The sequence below is a fragment of the Emys orbicularis genome, chromosome 2 (assembly GCF_028017835.1).
Source record: "Emys orbicularis isolate rEmyOrb1 chromosome 2, rEmyOrb1.hap1, whole genome shotgun sequence".
Taxonomy (NCBI): domain Eukaryota; kingdom Metazoa; phylum Chordata; order Testudines; family Emydidae; genus Emys; species Emys orbicularis.
Genome location: NC_088684.1, coordinates 190410728 through 190430876, shown reverse-complemented (window position 1 = coordinate 190430876; position 20149 = coordinate 190410728).

The following is a 20149-nucleotide window of genomic DNA, read 5'->3' as shown; positions in this document are numbered from 1 at the left end:
ATTCCTTTTAAAAACTCCAAACCATGCCAGTTTAGAGCGCTGTCCTCACCCACAGTACACTTCCCAAATCTCATTCCCCACTGGTGTAGATGGGCATGGCAGCGGGTATAGTTTTTAATCAGAGTCATCAAGACCTCAGAGCAGGAGTGGACATGGTGGTTAGTGGGGTGGCAGTTTCTACACTAGCACTTTCCACTTTTGTCACCATACAGGGTTGCCAATCCTCCAGGATTGTCCTGGAGTCTCCAGGAATTAAAGATTATATCGTGATGAAAACTCCAGGAATACTTCCAACCTAGTCAATGGAGCTGCACTCCAACTGCACTCCAAAAGATAATTTATTAGGGGACGGGGGGGGGCGGGGGGAGAGGAGAGATAACCACACGGGAGGGAGGAAGAGAGGGAGAGGGAAACAGACTAGAGTAAAAACACTCCCTACGGTGTTTAACTTTCACCCTGATCTGAGTGGAGTTGGGGTGAGTGTCAGGCTGCAAATATGCATGTCCCATAGCACAAGGCAAAACTATTAACTGGCTTTTTACTTGTAAGTTATCAACAGTGGAATAGCTAAATGACTTCTTGAAGAACTACTGTGACTCCTGAAGATTAAGTTATAGGAATTTGTGTGTTTTAGAAATCAACCTGAATGCAAACTGTGCATCATTTTACAGTGTGAAGTCTTCAAACTAGGAATGCTAGATTTTTATTTCAATAAATAAGAGACACACGTAAATTGTATTACAATATGATAATGTGCTAAACTGCACGGAAACTACTTCGCACACAGACTTTGAACGCCATGTCCACCACAGCAAGAAATAGGATTATCGGCTCATTCAGAGAGCTCTGAAAAGCTAAGTTGTGTCTGAACAGATAGGCCATAACAAAAAGAATCTAACAACCAGGATGCTGCCAAAATAGAGTGCTCTCTAACAAACGTGCTGCTTCTGTGTAATAGGAGACATTCCATCGCATGGGCACTGTAACAGGGTCGGCACCCACCTCTCACGAGCGCTCCTTCTGGTTGAGTGTGTCTGTGTTCTTTCAGGAAGTAGTCCCGGCCCTGGTATGGGACTGTATCTTCCTACAGCCCTGCCAGGCTCAGTCCCTACTCAGTCCCGGCAGCCAGCCAGGAGCTCCCTCAATGCTCCCCTGGTCCCTGCCAGCAGATTGTCTTGGGCTCAGCCCTAGCAGCCAGCCAGGAGTCTCTCGCTCCCCGGTCCCTGCCAGCAGACTGTCTTTGGTCTAGCTGCTCTTCCAGCCAGGCATGCAGTCCTTTATTCTCCAGCTCCAAGCAGCAACTAACTGCTGCTCTCTTCTGCAGCTCCTTCTATATGGCCCTCCTGGAACCCTGATTGGCCACTCCAGCAGCCCCTCTGATTGGTTGCTTCCTCATAACCACTCTAGGCCACTTGGAGGAGCTCTCCACTGCTCCTTTCCTTGAATAGGTGTGGCAGTACCCTGAGGTCTCCAGCAGGGGACCTTTGGACCTAGTCCACCCCATCACAGGCACCATCTAGAAAGGTGTCACTCACTCTTTCTGCAAGGTAGGCTTGCTTTAGAGTGACAGCAAAAGGTTTTTTTAAAAGTTAATTTATGGGTTTCAAAGGTACTTCAGTTATACAAAACAATGGATAAAGTAACTACTTTACTTCTAGGAAAGGAATGGCATTTCTAATAAAGCCTTTGAAATAGCCTTAACAGCTCCTTAAGCAAATTGTTTGAGAGAGAGATTTCCTTATCCACAGTGAGCTTTGGCATCAGAAAACCAACAGCTACCTAAAATAAACACTACTGTTAATAAAAGTATTGGATTTGTACAGTATTACTTTGAGTTACATGGCATGCTGCTAGTTTATCTGTAAAAGATTAAAATGTAATACTTAAACCTTGCATTACTCATACTGGAAAAGACCATTTTAAGCATCTAACAAGGCTCTCTTTATTAGAATATGGCATGATGCCCTTTTAGTACAGCTGCTAGGACACCCATATAGAATGTATCTTTAAACATGCAAACAATAGGCATGGCCAAGACCATCTAACATCCACTTGTCAAAAGTTTATATTCTGTTCTCACCAGGGCTGTTCTTGCAAGATTGGCAGAAGGCAACTCCAAATTTTCTTTTTCAGTATACACTTTGCCTCAATTCTCAAACACATTTCAGAAGATTCATATTAATTTAGCTGACATGTGCCAAAGCTTCTATCTTGCACAGTATGAGTTTTGTAGGTACATCAAGAGCGAAATTGGCTAGAGTACGAAGGAGATATTCTAAAGTTGCTATAGTGTAGTAGCAACACTGAAATTATTTTTATTGGCTTGAGCATTCAGATAGATCAGGGAGAGTGGGAAAGAGGGTGAAGGGAGAAGTGAGTTTTGTACCGCAACAATTTTAAGTTAATATTTAAAAAGTAACATCTATAAAACATTGCCTTATTTCATAAAAAGGCATGATTGCTGTAATTTTTATTCAGTTCTAAACAAATTACAGGAATACAGCATGGGAATTTCTTTATTTAAACGTTTCATTGATTCCCAAGATAAATCCACTCTAACTAGTGTTAGAAGAAGAAGAAGAAGAAGATGATGATCAGGGTTGGAAGGGATCTCAGGAGGTCATCTAGTCCAACCCCCTGCTCAAAGCAGGACCTAATCCCCAACTAAATCATCCCAGCCAGGGCTTTGTCAAGCCTGACCTTAAAAACCTCTAAGGAAGGAGATTCCACCACCTCCCTAGGTAACCCATTCCAGTGCTTCACCTAGTGAAAAAGCTTTTCCTAATATCCAACCTAAACCTCCCCCACTGCAACTTGAGACCATTACTCCTTGTTCTGTCATCTGCTACCACTGAGAACAGTCTAGATCCATCCTCTTTGGAACCCCCTTTCAGGTAGTTGAAAACCGCTATCAAATCCCCACTCATTCTTCTCTTCTGCAGACTACATAATCCCAGTTCCCTCAGCCTCTCCTCATAAATCATGTGCTCCAGCCCCCTAATCACTTTTTTTGCCCTCCGCTGGACTCTTTCCAATTTTTCCACATCCTTCTTGTAGTGTGGGGCCCAAAACTGGACACAGTACTCCAGATGAGGCCGCACCAATGCCAAATAGAGGGGAATGATCATGTCCCTCGATCTGCTCGCAATGTTCCTACTTATACAGCCCAAAATGCCGTGAGACATCAAGTTCTAAAATGATGGTGTCCTGTCTTCCCCACACCCATGTATAATTGTAAACCCTCTTCACCAGCAGGCATAGGGGCATATTCACTATGGTTAGTATGACTGCTATCGCCAGTTCTAGCACACAGGCACCCAACACATTTTCCCCTTTATTGCTGATTCTGGCTTACATTGTTACGGTATCAAGATGTGTCATTTCCTAGGTATCTGAAGCTAAATTTTAAAACATATTTACTGTCATTCTAACAACTTGCAACTTAATGAACCATTTGAAAAAACTGGTTGAAAACCTGCATACGAGTACTGGCATTCCTCGGGCAATGGCTTCCCTTCTCCAACATACACAATTCTGCTAGGGCCTGGTTCCTGACAGCATCGGTTCTTAGCAACAAGGGAACACTGTTGACTCATATCCAGCTTCTCATCCACTGTAACCCCAGGTCCTTTTCTGCAGAACTGCAGCCTAGCCACTTGGTCCCTAGTCTGTAGCAATGCATGGGATTCTTCCGTCCTAAATGCAGGACTCTGCACTTGTCCTTGTTGAACCTCATCAGATTTCTTTTGGCCCAATCCTCCAATTTGTCTAGGTCCCTCTGTAACCTATCCCTACCCTCCAGCGTATCTACCACTCCTCCCAGTTTAGTGTCATCTGCAAACTTTCTGAGGGTGCAATCCATGCCATCCTCCAGATCATTAATTAAGATATTGAATAAAACCAGCACCAGAACCGACCCTTAGGGCACTCCGCTTGATACTGGCTGCCAACTAGACATGGAGCCATTGATCACTACCCGTTGAGCCTGATGATCTAGCCAGCTTTCTATCCACCTTATAGTCCATTCATCCAGCCCATACTTCTTTAACTTGCTGGCAAGACTACTGTGGGAGACTGTATCAAAAGCTTTGCTAAAGTCAAGGGATAACACGTCCACTGCTTTTCCCTCATCCACAGAGCCAGTTATCTCATCATAGGTGTTCATAGGTTCCCGAGGTGTTTGTAACTCTGAGGTTCTACTGTAGCCCTTTACTAGTATTAGACTCCATGAATAATTTTTATCATTTTATCATTTATCAGTTACCCTGTGGAGACGACTTTAACTTAAAACAAGAGTAGTAATATACTAAAGAGGAGGGACTGGGGGAAATTTGCTCTGTCTATAATGTAAATTATATCAGTTTAACTTTAAATTGGTTTAAAAACTGATTGAGTCAGACTAGTGCAAAACCCTGTGTGGACACCCTTATTTCTTTTCAAACTTGGTTTATATTGATTTGCTTAACTCCGTAGGGAATCAAGTTAAGCTAATAGGGAGGAGGGATAGCTCAGTGGTTTGAGCATTGGCCTGCTAAACCCCCAGGGTTGTGAGTTCAATCCTTGAGGGGGCCATTTAGGGAACTGGGGTAAAAATGTGTCTGGGGATTGGTCCTGCTTTGAGCAGGGGGTTGGACTAGATGATCTCCTGAGGTCCTTTCCAACCCTAATAGTCTATGAAATCTAGTGTTCTACATACAGAAGTCTGGATTACTGCAAGAAATTTTAATGCGTTTCCAGACAATACTAGACCAATATGTCGACTCTAGACTGTGCTTTAATTTCCACTACATCTCCATGACACCAGTGGAAGATCATAAAATTACTTCTAACCCGTTATTTTAGGCATGATTGCATAATTTATCAAGATTTATTTGTTTCCCACCAATATTCTTGAGTTTTCATCTGTGAACACTGCAATAAGGAGGAAAGCAATAATCTTCCAATGACATAATCCCGTCATACATCTGCACTGATTTAAGACCACATACCTCTCCTGTCTGTCTTAAAGTAGTTTACCAAAATACCCCTGCTACAGTAATATAAAGCATATTATTTCATCTTTGAAATCTCAAACTCTAGTGTACCACACCATTAGAGAACAATAAATTTGAGGGGGGATGAACTTTACACCAATTCATGGGGGCAGTCTATGAAAGTTAGGAGTTAAAGTCATTATGCTAGCGAATTTAGTGTTTACCAGAACTAGCAATTTTACAAGCTTAGCCTAGCAAAATTTGGGATTATTGTCAAATAAAACAAACAAAGCAGCACCACCACTAAAATAATTCATCTCCTTTGGCCGTGCTGTAAGTACAGTACCCTGAACATGTATACATACAAAGTCAAGGGCCACAAACAAAAACATAGGTATGATGTTTATGTAGTTAGAAGCACTGTTTTCTACTGCAATGTCTCAATTTACACGAACATTTAATCTTAAAACAAAATATTACTATTCTGAAGAGCTTTTGGATTTTCTATTATTATTATTATTACACACACATACACACATTTATCTAAGGACCAATTTTAGAAGTTGTTGCATGCCCTCTAAGTAGTCTAGGCATTCAATAAAAGCTTTATAGAGTTTGTTCCAGCAGACCCAAATTCAGACTGGGGGTAAGGTTGAAGTTCTCTGCCTTTTTCCAAAACCGCCAGCATTCCCTAAAAAGCGGAGGGTATTGCACGTAGGGAATAGGCCAAGTCTTTAGTCCACAGTCTGATAATATGTGAATGAATATTTCAAATGATTCCTTCCAATGTGCACTATTTTTAGGTCAACAATTTCATATGTAATTGTTTTGCCTGTTTACATAAGTTTCCTTGTTCCCTCTTAAGGGTAGTGTTTTACTATCTCAACTCACCTAGTCTCATGTCACCTAAATACTTTGCCACCTCGGGGCTTGCACCCCATATTCACATACTAATTCTAGTATGGTACCTGGAACACCCCACTGTGTCCGTCATTCCCCAGCTTCTCACCTATTCCCTAACTCAAAGTAGGACACAGTTGGGAACTCTTTCTGCATGCCCACTGCCTTGGAGTTCTGGCATCTTCAGTATTCTTATAAAGCAGCCTGCTAGTCAGCCTTTCCATTTTGGGGAGAGGTATGTGTGTGGTGGGTGGGAGGTTGGTTAGTGCGTTGGATCCAAGTTTTGAGTTTGAGCTCATCAAAATACCTTCCGTGTTTTGGCCGTTTGAGTAAACCCCACTCACAAAAATAGCAATTCCCGTCTTAGTTTTTTTAATTCTAGGATATTGCCATTTCAAATCATTGACTAGGATTTGGCAATACAGTAAAGTCCCACATAGGGTTGGCGAATATCTACTGAGTTGATATTTAATGTTGAATTTGAGCAGCATGATCAACAGGAAGAGAAAAGGAATTTAATAGCAGGAAAGTAAGAGTCAGATTAAAGTATGACTTGGTGAATAGTACCATCACATAAAAAGGAAGACCAGTGTTGAAATATATTCTCCCATCTTGTGGTTCACATGCACTTAGACAAGAGCAAGACAATCTCAGTTAGGGGTAAGAGCGAGAAGTCTTGCATCACACTTGTGCAACAGTAAATTGCCCATGTAATATTTGACTCAGTCAGGGCAGGAAGAAGTGGTGTATGCCGGAGATGTAGAGAACGTGTTTAAAATCACTTATAATACACAAATTCATGCACTGAAATAGTGATCCATCATGGTAGAATTGTACATTAATTAATACATTGGGTCTCAGATACAAACACCAAATACTAAAAGCTTGAGTAGCGACTATACAGGTGTATGTAATAACGTTAGATACTTTGCTCATTAACTGCACACATTTTTAAAGTTACAAATTTTAGTTACACTGCTTCATTTGTATTCTGCAAAGAATCTCAGAGATTAATAGACCTTTCTGTTTACCCTTGATAGGTAGGCAACAGCACTATTAAAATAATTTTCCATCTGAACTGTTTTGACAGAAAATTAGGTTACTGACAAAAAATTTATGTGAAAATGTTTGATGTTTTTTAGTTGAACAAATCAATGCCCCAAAACAAACATTTCCTTTCGATATGCTGCCACAGTGCCTCATAGGAATTGTAGTCTGGTCACATTGTGTCCTCATTCTCCTCTACAGGTTGAGCTAAAAGTAGTTTGCTGGGAAAAGAAGTCTAGAGTTTCTATGGGAAACAGAGAATGATTTTTCTCACCTTCAGAGTTTTCTGCTGCAGAAGGAAAATAAGTTTTTCCCAACCAATTCTAGTGAATACCAGCAACTATCTGGTATCTAAATAATCCTACTTATTTTCAGGTTTCTTTATGGAAGTTGATTGCATGAGTTAAAGTTTCAGTTTACTGTTTTTGTTTTTTTCCTTTTGCAAATGCTTTGAGTGACAATATTAGTCCAGCCATTAGCTTATTTTGAACATTGTCATGGACTGAAGCAACAAAATATATGTCAGCTACTCTTAGCTATTCAAATATTTTCTGTACTTCTAAAACAGATATTACTCAATCCATCTTAATATATTTTCAGATATTTAAACAGGTTCATTATATCACTACATCATTTTATGCTCTACTGTTTTTTAGAATACCCGCCTAAGAGACCTTAGCTGTATGTAGTCTATGCTTGAAAGCTCTTTTGTTATAAGCTAAACAGCACAAATCACAAGGAGGTTTGCAAGAGCCAAGTTATTGCTCTGACACAGGCTTCATATCGGACTGGAGAAGAAGAATTCTAGAAGCTTGTGAAGACTATGACAACAAAGCCACACGCTTTTACAAGTGTTAGCACATCCAAAAAATAAAAGGGATGGCTATCAGCATATATCAGCTCAAACAACGTGTACAAAATCTAATGAAGGTTCAAGTACCATAATTCTGGAAGAGGCGTTTCTCGTCTAGGCCCCATGAAAGAGGTATAACCATCTCAGATCAGATTTCAGTGGCCATCAGAGACCCATGTTTTGTATGGCTCCCTACTAAGCAATAAATCTACACTTCAAAAACAGACTATAATCTCTCAGACTTTAGCATACTTTTTTTGTGATCATGTAGAGAAAAAAAGTTCACACCCTGGGCTAATATAGGGAAACATTTCCAGGTGTGCATCTTGAACATTTCTACTGTGTCTGAATCAGTTTCTCAACATTAGAGTGTGTGGAAATAACTGATCCTAAGCACAAAAAGATTCCAACATTTACTATGCAATAGTGCAAGCTGCTACTTAATTACAGCCAGACACCAGCTCAGTCTTCTGGTGCATCACCTTCTTGTTTTATATTTGCTGGGGAAAAGGGTAAATTATGCACTTCAAGTGCAATGCAGTCTCTGCCTCAGCTTACCACCATACAAGGCAATGGGAAGATTGCAATGGTATGGTCACTCTGCCAACACAGAGGCTTTTCCAAGTTTTACATGTTCCATCTGCCAGACAAAGGCTTTAAATCTAAGCAAAAAGCTGTACAAAGTAGTTAAGAGTAAAGAAGCAAAGATGGTAGCCTGCCAACATTTTAGAAGCAGAGTTAAAAGGCAACTTCCAGACAATTTTGAAGAGAGGACTCATGCTTTTTCATGCTGCACAGAAGGCAGCATGGAAGGTTTTTGTCTGTTTGTTTTTAATACTTCAGACAAGCTTTGCCACATTTTCTCCCTGCTATAGGCCTTTATCTCAGTGTTTGTCAGGTTTTCACAATACACCACCTCAGAAACTCTAGAAAAACCCTAGGGAGCAGTAATTTATTGAGCTCTTTAACAAAAGCTCTCTTTTCTCCAGCAGTGTTACTCACTGAAGTCACAGTGGCGCTGACAAGACAGCCACCCCAAATTTTATGCAATTTTATTCCCCCTCCATGATGCATATCTTTCAGTTTTTTGCCATTCAGTGTCATCACTTCACTATTTTTCAAACTCTAGTGTCTTCCAGGGCAGAAAAAACTGAATTTTTGAACAAAAAAAACCTTTATAATGCTTTATAAAAAAGCAGCAGCAGCAAAAAAAAAAAAAAAAAAGTAAGAGTACAAGCCCAGTACTGTCTCCTTTGCAAGTCACATTCAGTGAACTCCACTGTTTATTTCATAATTAAGTTTTCTGGAACCCAGTGAGGGAAACTATGCTGTATGTCCTAGACCCCTAAAGAGGGGTGTGAAGGGATGGGAGAGGTACCTTCTTCCATCACTAGACACAATGGGGCAGGAAGGATGGATCAGAAGACGTTCTGGGGACTTCTCTGCAGGTCTCAAGGAAGTCAGAGGGTGGAGGCCTTACCTTAGTGGTAGCAGAGGAGTAGCTACACAGCTGCAAAAATATATATGACAAACCCAAACAGATGTATAGGACAAAACTTATGACAGGTTGTTAGGGCTTGTCCACTTGACAAAATTTAATTTATATATAGTTATTTATATATTTATAGTTACACTGGTATAACTCTAGGGTTGCCAACTTTCTACTCACACAAAACTGAACACCCTTGCCCCACCCCCTGGCCCGTCCCTTCTCTGAGGCCCTGTCCCAGCTCACTCCAACCCCCCCTCCCTCTCTTGCTCGCTTTCCACCCTCACCTCACTCATTCATTTTCACCGGCTGGCTCAGGGGATTAGGGTGAGAGAGGGGGTGAGGGCTCCAGCTGGGGGTGTGGGCTCCAGGGTGGAGCCAGAAATGAGGAGTTGAGAGTGCGGGAGGGGGCTCTGGGTTGGGACAGTGGGGTTGGGATGCAGGAGGGGATGAGTTGAGGCTGGGGGTTTGGGCTTTGGGGTGGGGCCGGGGATGAGGGGTTTGGGGTGTAGGAGGGGGTTCCAGGCTGGGGGTGTAGCCAAGGGGTTCAGAGTATGGGAGAGGGCTCCAGGCTGAGGGTTGGGGTGCAGGAGGGGGTACGGGCTCTGAGCTGAGAGTGCGGGTTCCAGGGTGGGGGCCATAAGTGGGGGGGTTCAAAGTGCAGGGGGGGCTCCAGGCTGGGGGTCCAGCTGGGGGTGTGGGCTCTGGGGTGGGGTTGGGAGATGAGGGATTTGGGGTGCAGGAGGGTGCTATGGGCTGGGACGGAGGGGTTCAGAGGGCAGGAGGGGAAGCAGGGCCGGGCAGGGGGTAGGAGTGCAGGGGGGCATCTCCCAGCAGCAGCAGCAGCAGCAGCAGCAGCATGTCCCCCCTCTGGCTCCTATGTAGAGGCAGGGCCAGGCGCGCTGCCCCATCTGTAGGCCAATGGGAGCTGCAGAGCTGGCGTTTGGGGTGGGGGCAGTGCGCAGAGCGCCCTGGCTGCCCCATGCCCAGGAGCCGGAGGTGGGACATGCCACTGCTTCCGGGAGCTGCATGGAGCCAGGACAGGTAGGGAGCCTGCCTTAGCCCCACTGCACCGCCAACTGGGCTTTTAACAGCCCGGTCAGTGGTGCTGACCGGAGCTGCCAGGGTCCCTTCTCAACCGGGCGTTCCAGTCAAAAACCGGACACTTGGCAACCCTATGTAACTCCCTGCCATAGGCACTCTTATTCCAAAATAAGAGTGCACACACAAGGACTTATGTTGGTAAATTTTTCCCTGTGCTGACTGTAAGGGCTTATCTACAATCTCTTTGCAATCCGGATTAAGGGCTGGTCTACACTAAGGGGGGGGGGGGGTTGATCCAAGATACGCAACTTCAGCTACGTGAATAGCGTAGCTGAAGTCGAAGTATCTTGGATCGAATTACCTGGGGTCCACACGGCGCGTGATCGACAGCCACGGCTCCCCCGTCGACTGCGCTACCGCCGCTCGCTCTGGTGGAGTTCCGGAGTCGACGGTGAGCACGTTCGGGGATCGATATATCGCGTCTTAACGAGACGCGATATATCGATCCCGGATAAATCGATTGCTACCCGCCGATACGGCGGGTAGTGAAGACGTACCCTAAGTATGCATAGCTAATTTATGAGATTTAAGTGAAACATTTACTCTGTTTGTGGAACTGGTATTAGGTGTAAACATTGGTGGCTTACAAGATGGAGAGAAAGCTGAGTACTGCTGGTCAGCAGGGAACTTTAAAGTCTACAGATTACAGAACAGACATGTAGTTACAGTCCTTTATGGTCCGAACCACTCTCCGTGAAGTTACTACTTTATTTTGAAGTTACAGCAAGTGGTTGGTGTAACAAGGGACAATTCAACGTTAGTCAATTAAATAGAGAAAAAGATTCCTTCTAATTAAGATAGTATAAGAATTTGGATGATTGCTGGAGTCTAAATATCACAGAAGTGGGCGCACCAGAAGCACATGAATCTAGTAACACTCTCAGATAGGAATTTAAACTGATTAAGTATTTCTTTTCAGAGGAGTATGTATGTTCATATGTTGGGTAGGAATGGGGAGGAATAAAGAGATTGTTTTGAAATTTACACCTTTCAATGCTTGACAAGATGCCTATTTCAGTAATTTTTTTTGGTCATCATACTCCTTTTACTTTTGCTCCCCAATATTCTAGCAGAGGAAAGAACTGCTTTTCCATGCATTATCACAAAGTCCAGATTTCAGGGAGTATTTTCAAGAGTGTCCAAGTGACTTATGCACCAAAGTCTGATTTTCAGAAGCAACTCAGCATCAGATGTATGTTCAGTGCCTTTCTTAAAAATTGTATCCTTCATCTGAAGTTAAAAAATGCAAAATTTCCAATACAGAAAGTGACCGTGCCTTTGATTTTTGCAACACAGACCAAAAGAATGTTACAGAAAAGAAAAAGTGCAGATGATTCAAAGTTACCTTTGAATACCTAACTTGACAGTCACGTTTGTGTCTGATGATATTTAAGAATGCTTCCAGGTTTGCTTGTTCTCCTCCCCACTTAGACAAATTCACGATCTAAAGAAGTTACCCAATTTGCGGTACTTTGAGCACAGGTCTGAGTAGAGTCTAGTGGAGTATCACTTAAGGTGTAATTTGAGTTACACAAAAGCATGTGATATCTTAAAAGAGAAAACAGGAGCTAAACAAACATAGATCAAAGAGGTTGATGCAGGTCCAGACACTTCCACAAATGAATGTGAAATTTCTTTAAAAGAATTCTGTTCCTCCCCCCACCCCCGCCATTATTAAGTGCAAATCTGTTAGTCTAAAACTCTAAAGGCTATACTTTGTAAAGGAACCCACATTTGGTACTGCAGGTTTGCTGCGAAGTGTAGTATCTTAGCAACAAGAGCTCATTTTTGACCCATGTACTTGGTCCAATATTCTTTTTTTTTTTTTTAAATGGAGCAGACATACATTTTAGAAGCAGCACAGAAAGACTGTCATCCACGTCAACTCCCACCAGCAAGAGTGTGTTTGTGAAGATTTCAATGTTAATATTGGTAATATTATATTGGCTCGCCAGCACCACTATAGTTTAAACATCTGTCTGAAGGTCGACTTTTCCAAGTCCTCTAAAATAGACATGCTTAGTCGGGTTTGTTTGGAATTCAGTGTGCCGCAGGAAGGTGCAGGGTAGGGTCACAAATTTGGAGTTATTTGAGAGTGGAAATCCAGAGACATGAGCCCTGGAAGAAAAAACCAAACTAGAAGCTTTTTTAAAAAAATGACTTATTTTATTTAGTTTTTGCTCACAGCTAGAGATCAAACTATTGGTTATTAGTGGATCAAAATGGTAGCAGTCTGTTGAGCGTTACCCAAGGTAGCGTGTGGCCCCTACTAAAATCTTTGAGGGACCCAAAACAGAGAACAATATTTAAGAAAATGTACCTTTTTTCCCCTACCATGCCTATGCCAATGCAGAAAAATTGCTAGAGGTTTTTCCATTCCTGCCATTTCACGTGTTTTAAAGCTTTACTCCTGTAAGTGCTCTAATATGTGAACAGTTAATTAGATTGCTTTGAAATCTGGTGTGCCTCATGGGGGCATGGAATAGCGTTAGTGATCCAAATTTGGGGTCATTTGACTAATGAGCTAAATCTCCTTCTAACTAACCGTACAAGGCAGCAAGCTGACAGGTACTGATGGCTGGATGAATCACACACCTCCTTGAGTTTGAGGACTGTGAATGCATCCTTACTTATGTTAACAGAAAGCTACGTTAATCATAGGTGCTGAAACTAGGGGTTCTGTCGCACCCCCTGGCTTAAAGTGTTTTCCATGATATCCACGGTTTATAATTTGGTTCAATGACTCAGCACCCCCACTATACAAATTGTTCCAGGTCCTTCCCCCCCCCCCGACATTAATCATGATCCCCCAACTAAGACCCTGCCAAAGGTTTGGATTGAGCAGCTGGACGCTGCTACAATTTGCATTATGAGTGACAGTTTTATATGGGGGGAGGGGGGAAATGTAACCAATCTTTGGGGGGGGAAGATAAAGATGTGAATGCTTCCTGGAAGGGAAGGGGTGGGAGACTAGGAGGAAGAAAAGGGGATGGGTGGTAGGGGAGAGGAGAAGTCGGGGGCTCAGGGGAGTGAACAAGTGGGACAGCAGAAAGGGGGACATGGGGGGAGGGGGCTGAGTGACAGGGAGAGAGTAGGGGCTGGGACACCTGTCAGCCCCATTCTCCCCTCCAGTGTGTAGGCCCAGATCTGGGAAGCTCTTGTCCCTCTAGAGGGTCTGAGCCCCCTCTCATATGATCTGGGATACGGGGGCCTTCCCCATCTGGAGGTGCCTGAATCCCCCTCTCACTGCCCTCCTGGTGTACACCAGGATTGGGGGGGGGGGAGAGACTGTGTCCAGCTACAGAGGTTGAACCCCCCATTCCTCATGTGAGCTGGGTTCTCGGGGGGGGGGGGGGTGAAGAGGACACTTCCCCTTTTGGCCTGGTCTGAGGCCTCCACCTTGCCCCCATACAAGTCAGGATCTGGGGAAGCCCTGCCCCTTTGAGTGGGGAGCTGAGAACAGATATACTTCATGCATATCACAGGCCCTAAAGCACTCAGGAGGGAGGAGGGGTACATCCCCTGGAGTGATGGAGTAGTTCACCCATGTCAGAGCTATGCTTTCTGGTTGTACTCATCTCCATGGGGTGTCCTCATTTTCAGTTGAGAACATGACACCTCACACCTTTCAGAGCCTCCTATACTGTAGACAGATAGGTAGAGGAGCCCCCCCCCCCCCAAAACAAACATCATTCTATCCTTCCTGTTTAAAGGCTGATGCTTCGGAGTGCTCTAAAATTCACAGGCTTGCAAGTTCTTATCATTCAATAGCATTAAGATGGAATCCTGTGGTGAGTGAATGGGTTGTAAAAGGGAGGTGAACTGTGGGACAGACAGAATAAAATGTATCAGTGTTCATGGGGCACATTGGGGCATTGCTGAATGAGAACAGAGTTAAGGTTGCCAGGGGAACCTTCACTCTGCCTCTCCTGGTTTTCTGAACTTTGAATTTTGCTCAGCTCCATGTTCTGCAGCAGGATGACCTATCACCACGCAACTTTAACTCTGCATTACTGTAGTTTTTTGCCACTGAATAATGCTATCCACAAAGAAGGTCTCTCTTAGTCATCATACTGCACTTCTAAACTCAGGTTTTCACATGTACCTTTTGCTGCTAAGGTCAGTATGCCCAGAGAGGTGCTCTTTCAGTTCAGTTATCTAAAATCATCTTCACTAAAGAGTCAGATGGAGAAGCTCTGCCCACCATGAGACAGAGAGGTTTATTCACTCCAACCCAAGCCATTTTATTGGGATCATCTGAGTTACGTCATCTGTAAGCAGAAGACACCTAGCTCTGCTTCTGTTTCCTTGGACTCAGTTTAGTCATCTCGTACAGAGTACCTGACTGGCAATCAGACTGAGACAAGAGCAAGCTGGCTAAAATTCAATCCCACTAACAAGTGTGCTTGTAAGCTGGGACAGAAGACTACACAAGGAAGCCAGAGGCAGTATCTGCTCTCTTGGCTGAATAGGGACATCTACCTTTTCTCACTCTGGTTTTCAACCTGAAGTGCTAAAGTAGTCTCATTCACTTTTAGATGGGTGCGTGTGTGTTGTGTGTTATATATATATATATATATATATAAAAATAAAACACACACACACACACACACACACACACACGGCTACAATCTGCATATCAAGTCAGGAGCATTTGTTATCAAAACCTCTTACTAATTTGACTTTCCATTATATGTCCAGCTAACCTTTCAATTATGGAAGGTTCAGTCTTTCAGGATTGCTGCTGGTGACTGATGTCTTGCTTAAGATTGTTTAGTTAAAGGGAAACTGATAACTCCTTCAAACAGACAGAAGCCTAAGACTATATATACACAGCTCTTAATTTATGTTGTGTGATCATTACTAAGATTGCTGAAGCTCTTAGAATTTACTTAAGGGGGAATAAAAAGTGATTTTTTTTACGAGATACATTATTTAAAGATAATGGGAATTGACCATTTTTCAAATACAGACTGAAATCCAATTAAGGGAAACTGAGTCCAAAAAATCTCTTGTAATTCAATGGGATATGGGCATATGACATCCTTAGGGTCCCTTGAAAATCCAGCAGGGGAATGTACACTGTGCCATATTCCAGACATTCAAATTTATTTGGAGGTCAACAATGAAGAGAAGAAGAAATTTATCTGTAATTAAGTAGCTGTTATCAAGTGTTCAGTTGGATTAAGTTTTTCAGAATGCCGAACACTTACTGGCATTCTGTGATGTAGAATGCAGGCTGAGATTTTTGGTTTCAGGAAGGGGAAGCAAGCTTAAGAGAGTCTCAAAGGGTATCATCTCCTACTTCTAGGCTTGTGGGATTGGGCCTATGGGCAGCCCAGCCTCCTCAAGCAAGTACAATGACCTACAGAGAAAACCGCTTGCACATTGCCACACAACAAACTGGGAGGTAGGACATGTTAGGCCGAGAGTCTTAATCTTTTCCAAACAGAGTACACACTGAACAAAAATAACTCATGAAGGAGTTAAATTTTATAGAAATGTTTAATCTGTGTGTTAATGTTCAATTGAAGTGTGGCCATCTGATCGCATTCCTTGTGTTTGTTAGTGTAAATTTGTTTGTTATTGACTTACTCCTGCAGAGATGAAGCCCACAAGTAGAAAAGGAACCCTATCTCCTTCTTTGATCCTTACTGTCAACTAGCTCAATAATGACACGGTTAAATTAACCATAAGAGTAATTAACCACTGGAACAACTTACCAAGGGTTGTGGTAGCCATCATTGACCATTTTTAAAATCAAGATTGCATGTCTTTTTAAAGAGATCTACTCTAGTTCAAAGGGAAATTCTATGTAAGTTTGCCAGGTGTCCGGTTTTCAACCGGAACGCCCACTCGAAAAGGGACCCTGCTGGCTCCAGTCAGCACCGCTGACTGGGCCGTAAGAAGTATGGTCAGTGGCACAGTGGGGCTAAGACAGGCTCCCGGTCTTCCCTGGCTTTGCGCAGCTCCCAAAAGCGACCGGCATGTCCCGGCAGCCCCTAGGCGCAGGTGCAATAAGGAAGCTCTGTGCGTTGCCCCCGCCCTGAGCACTGCCTCTGCAGCTCCCATTGGCCGGAAACTGCAGCCAATAGGAACTGTGGGGGCGGTGCCTGTGGACGCAGGCAGCAGGCACCATGCAGACCTGCCACCTAAAGGCTGGATATGCCGGCTGCTTCCGGGAACAGCAGAGCCAGGGCAGGCATGGAGCCTGCCTTAGTCCCACTGCGCCACCAACCGGGAGCCGCCTGAGGTAAGCGCTGCCCCGCTGGAGCCCACACCCCTCACCCCTTGCTGGAGCCCTCACCCCCTGCCACATCCCAATCCCCTGCCCCAGCCCAGTGAAAGTGAGTCAGGGTGGGGACTGGAATGAGTGGGGGCGGGGCCTCAGAGAAGTAGCGGGGAAGGGCAAAGGTGTTCAGTTTTGTGCAATTAGAAAGTTGGCAAACCTAGTTCTATGGTCCATGTTCTACAAGAGGTCAGACTAGATGTTCACACTGGTCCCTTTTGCCCTTGGAATCTATGAAAAAGAAAGTCAAAGCTTTTGTGTTTCCTCAAATAGACCCTTTAAAATGGGAGAGTTGGGGAAAAAAATAAGAGATTGAAGTAGTCTATAAAGACTATCATCAATTTAAAACCAGAATGGTACTTGGCAGCACCCAAATGGTACATATCTAAAGCAGAATAGGAGGGCCAAATGCCAAATCCTTGACTTGAATGATGACATTTTGCCAACTAATCTACATTAGAAGAAGCTACTTTCCTGTACTTTCAGGACGACTCAAATTCTGCCAGGCCAACCTTTCAGTTTTTATATAGATATAGATGGCTAATATCAAATGTTTATTTAAGCTTTATTTATTTTTATTTAAATTTTCAAGAAGTTGTGGGAAATTATGAGGGGAGGTCAGACAAACTAATTACAGACACTGAAAATCAAAAAGTTAAAGCTTTATAACCATTAAGAACACCAATTGGCAACTTTACATTTCAAAATATACAAAGTAAATTTCCTTAAATCCAAGTCTAATAAGTTCTCAAGCAGCACTTTTTTCTTTGCCTACCTAAATTTCAATTATTGATGGAAATGTTTTTTCCATCAGTTTGTGTGTCTACAGTGAAAGATTCCATTTATCAAATAAAAAAAAAATATCCTTCTGGGGATATTTAAAGGGGATCTGGCTGGAACCTCATCATTTCTGGCAGCCTGAGAGTCAGCACAACTATATATTAGCAGACACATGTATTCTTAGCTACCAAGATTTGTAGAAAACCATTTCAACTGCAGTTAACCTAAATATGTTATTCAGATGCATTTGAAGTTGAAAGTTCTCATGGGTATGGAACAAATAGCACCAGTTACAGTCACGAGGTGGGGAGGTGCTTGCATCTCTATTCAAACGTGCAATACCTGCTATTCCAATCCTGGGATCAACAAACAAGCTGCATCTAAAGACTTTAGTAACTTTTCCACTGTTGGTCAAGCTCCAGTGGTGAAAGTGTTTGCATACACATTTTACAACCGTTGTCTAGGCCATTGGTAACAATTGCTAAAGCACCTCACTGTAGAGAACGCTGCAGATATTACTCATTGTGGAACAGTTGCATGTTGGCGGCAAGGTCCCATGTCCTTTGCTTAACATTAGACTTTATGTTAATGCACTCTCCTGAAATAGCTTTGTCAATAGCATTGTGTTGGCAGAACTTTTACTGGGACAACTTTCTAGTGTAGATAAGGCCGCAGAACCTAATAGAGCATAGCACCCCAAGCCCTATCACTGCCACCTCCCTTGCAGTCTAGAAAAGCCAGTAGATCTGTAGAACAAAAAAAATCAGTTTCATGCTGCCTCCAGATTTTAAGATGGATTTGCTGCTCGTTTTGTATTGAAAATTGCATTTTAGAAGTTGTTGGGAGAAGCTGAAGGTGCATCAGGTGCAGACCGTCCATGTTCACCATGTCATATTAAATAGCTGAAATGCCTGAACAGCAGTGATTAGTGGAGAAATAATATTCCATTCAGTTGATACTTATTCGTGCACGCTAAATTCCATGTCTCACCAGCTCATGTACAGAAAAGTTCCCTCGTCCCTGGACTTCTCTGTCGGAGGAAATATTCTAACCTCTCCTCGCAGAAATACAGTAAAGAGGTTCTCCAAGAAGTAAAACGTATATAAATCAGAGACTTCCTTGCTAAAGAAAACCAAAAGTGTTGTCGTCCTGACAAATTCTCTCTGCTTTACCTAAAGTCTCATTCACAGAAGAGTCTCTCTTAATTGTAGAGAAGCTGAATTTTTAACTGCTACTAATGGGTCATGAAACAATAATGCAAATAAGTTGGTTTTTTCGTGATCCTTTAATTTTAGATATAACTTGAAGTTTAAACAGCACTAATAGCATAAAAGAAAGTGGAATGAAAAATACAAGTTATATTAGCCTACAAGTCTTCTATTAGTGATTTTTTCAGTACTACCTCATATTAACCAGGCCTAGAGAGAGAGAGAGAGAGAGAGAGATACGTCATCATGCACAGATTTCTGCTTTGGATTAGAGTGGATAGCATACGGTGTCTACAAAAGGAGCAGCACACTTAGATGTAGCCCAGGAGTAGAATTGCTAATGTTCTACTCGCACAAAACCAAACACCCTTGCCCTGCCCCTTCTCTGAGGCCCCACCCCCCACTCACTCCATCCCCCTCCACCCCCCAGTGGCTCACTCTCCCCACCCTCACTCATTTTCACTGGGCTAGGGCAGAGGATTAGGGTGCAAGGGGAGGAGGGGCAAGGGCTCTGGCTGGGGGGTCCAGGCTCTGGTGTGGAGCTAGGGATCAAGGGTTTGGGGTATAAGAGGATGCTCCAGGCTGGGACCGAGGGGTTCGGAGGGTAGGAGGGGGAAATCAGGGCTGATGCAGGAGGTTGAGGCGCAGGAGGAGATCAGAGGTGCAGACTCCAGGCAGTGTTTACCTCAAGCAGCTCCCGGAAGCAGCAGCATGTCCCCTCCTCCGGCTCCTACGCAGAGGCACGGCCAGGCGGTTCCACACACTGCCCTGTCCACAGGCACTGCCCCCGCAGCTCTCATTGGCCACGGTTCCTGACCAATGGGAGCTGCAGAGCCAGCGCTTGGGGTGGGGGCAATGCGCAGAGCCACCTGGCCATGCCTCCAAATAGGAGCTGGAGGGGGGACATGCCACTGCTTCTGGGAGTTGCAGGCAGCCTGCCTTAGCCCTGCTGCGCCACTGGCTGGACTTTTAACAGCCACCATGGTCCCTTTTCGTCTGGGCATTCCGGTCAAAAACCAGACACCTAGCAACCCTACCCAGGAGAAGGGAACTATGTGTCTCTAAGCCCTGAAGGAGTGGTCTTTGTTTTAGCAACCCGTCCCTAGCTGTCTATGGGCAACAACACAAGCCAGACTCACTGTGGTGCTATATATTGTGCCACATTCCTTTACCCTTCCAGCAGACCCATGCTATCCCCACCTCTAACTTATTGCTTACAACGTGACCTGTGTTTGGCTATTAATGCAGCCTTATGCAATACCTACATCAGACAGCTGGCCAGAGAGAATTTAAGTGGGTTTTTTGTTCCCTTTATGATGCTGCAGAAGGAGAATCCCTTCTAGAAACTAGAGATAAAATTTTGCTGGATTTTCTACTACTGGTTCTCATTTATCTTTCTCATTTCTAACTCAAATTCCATCTCTCACCTTTACTATTAGGGAGGCATAATATAATAGCAAGAGATTTTCCATTTCCTTAATCTGGAAAAGAAGTCGGAACCGTGGC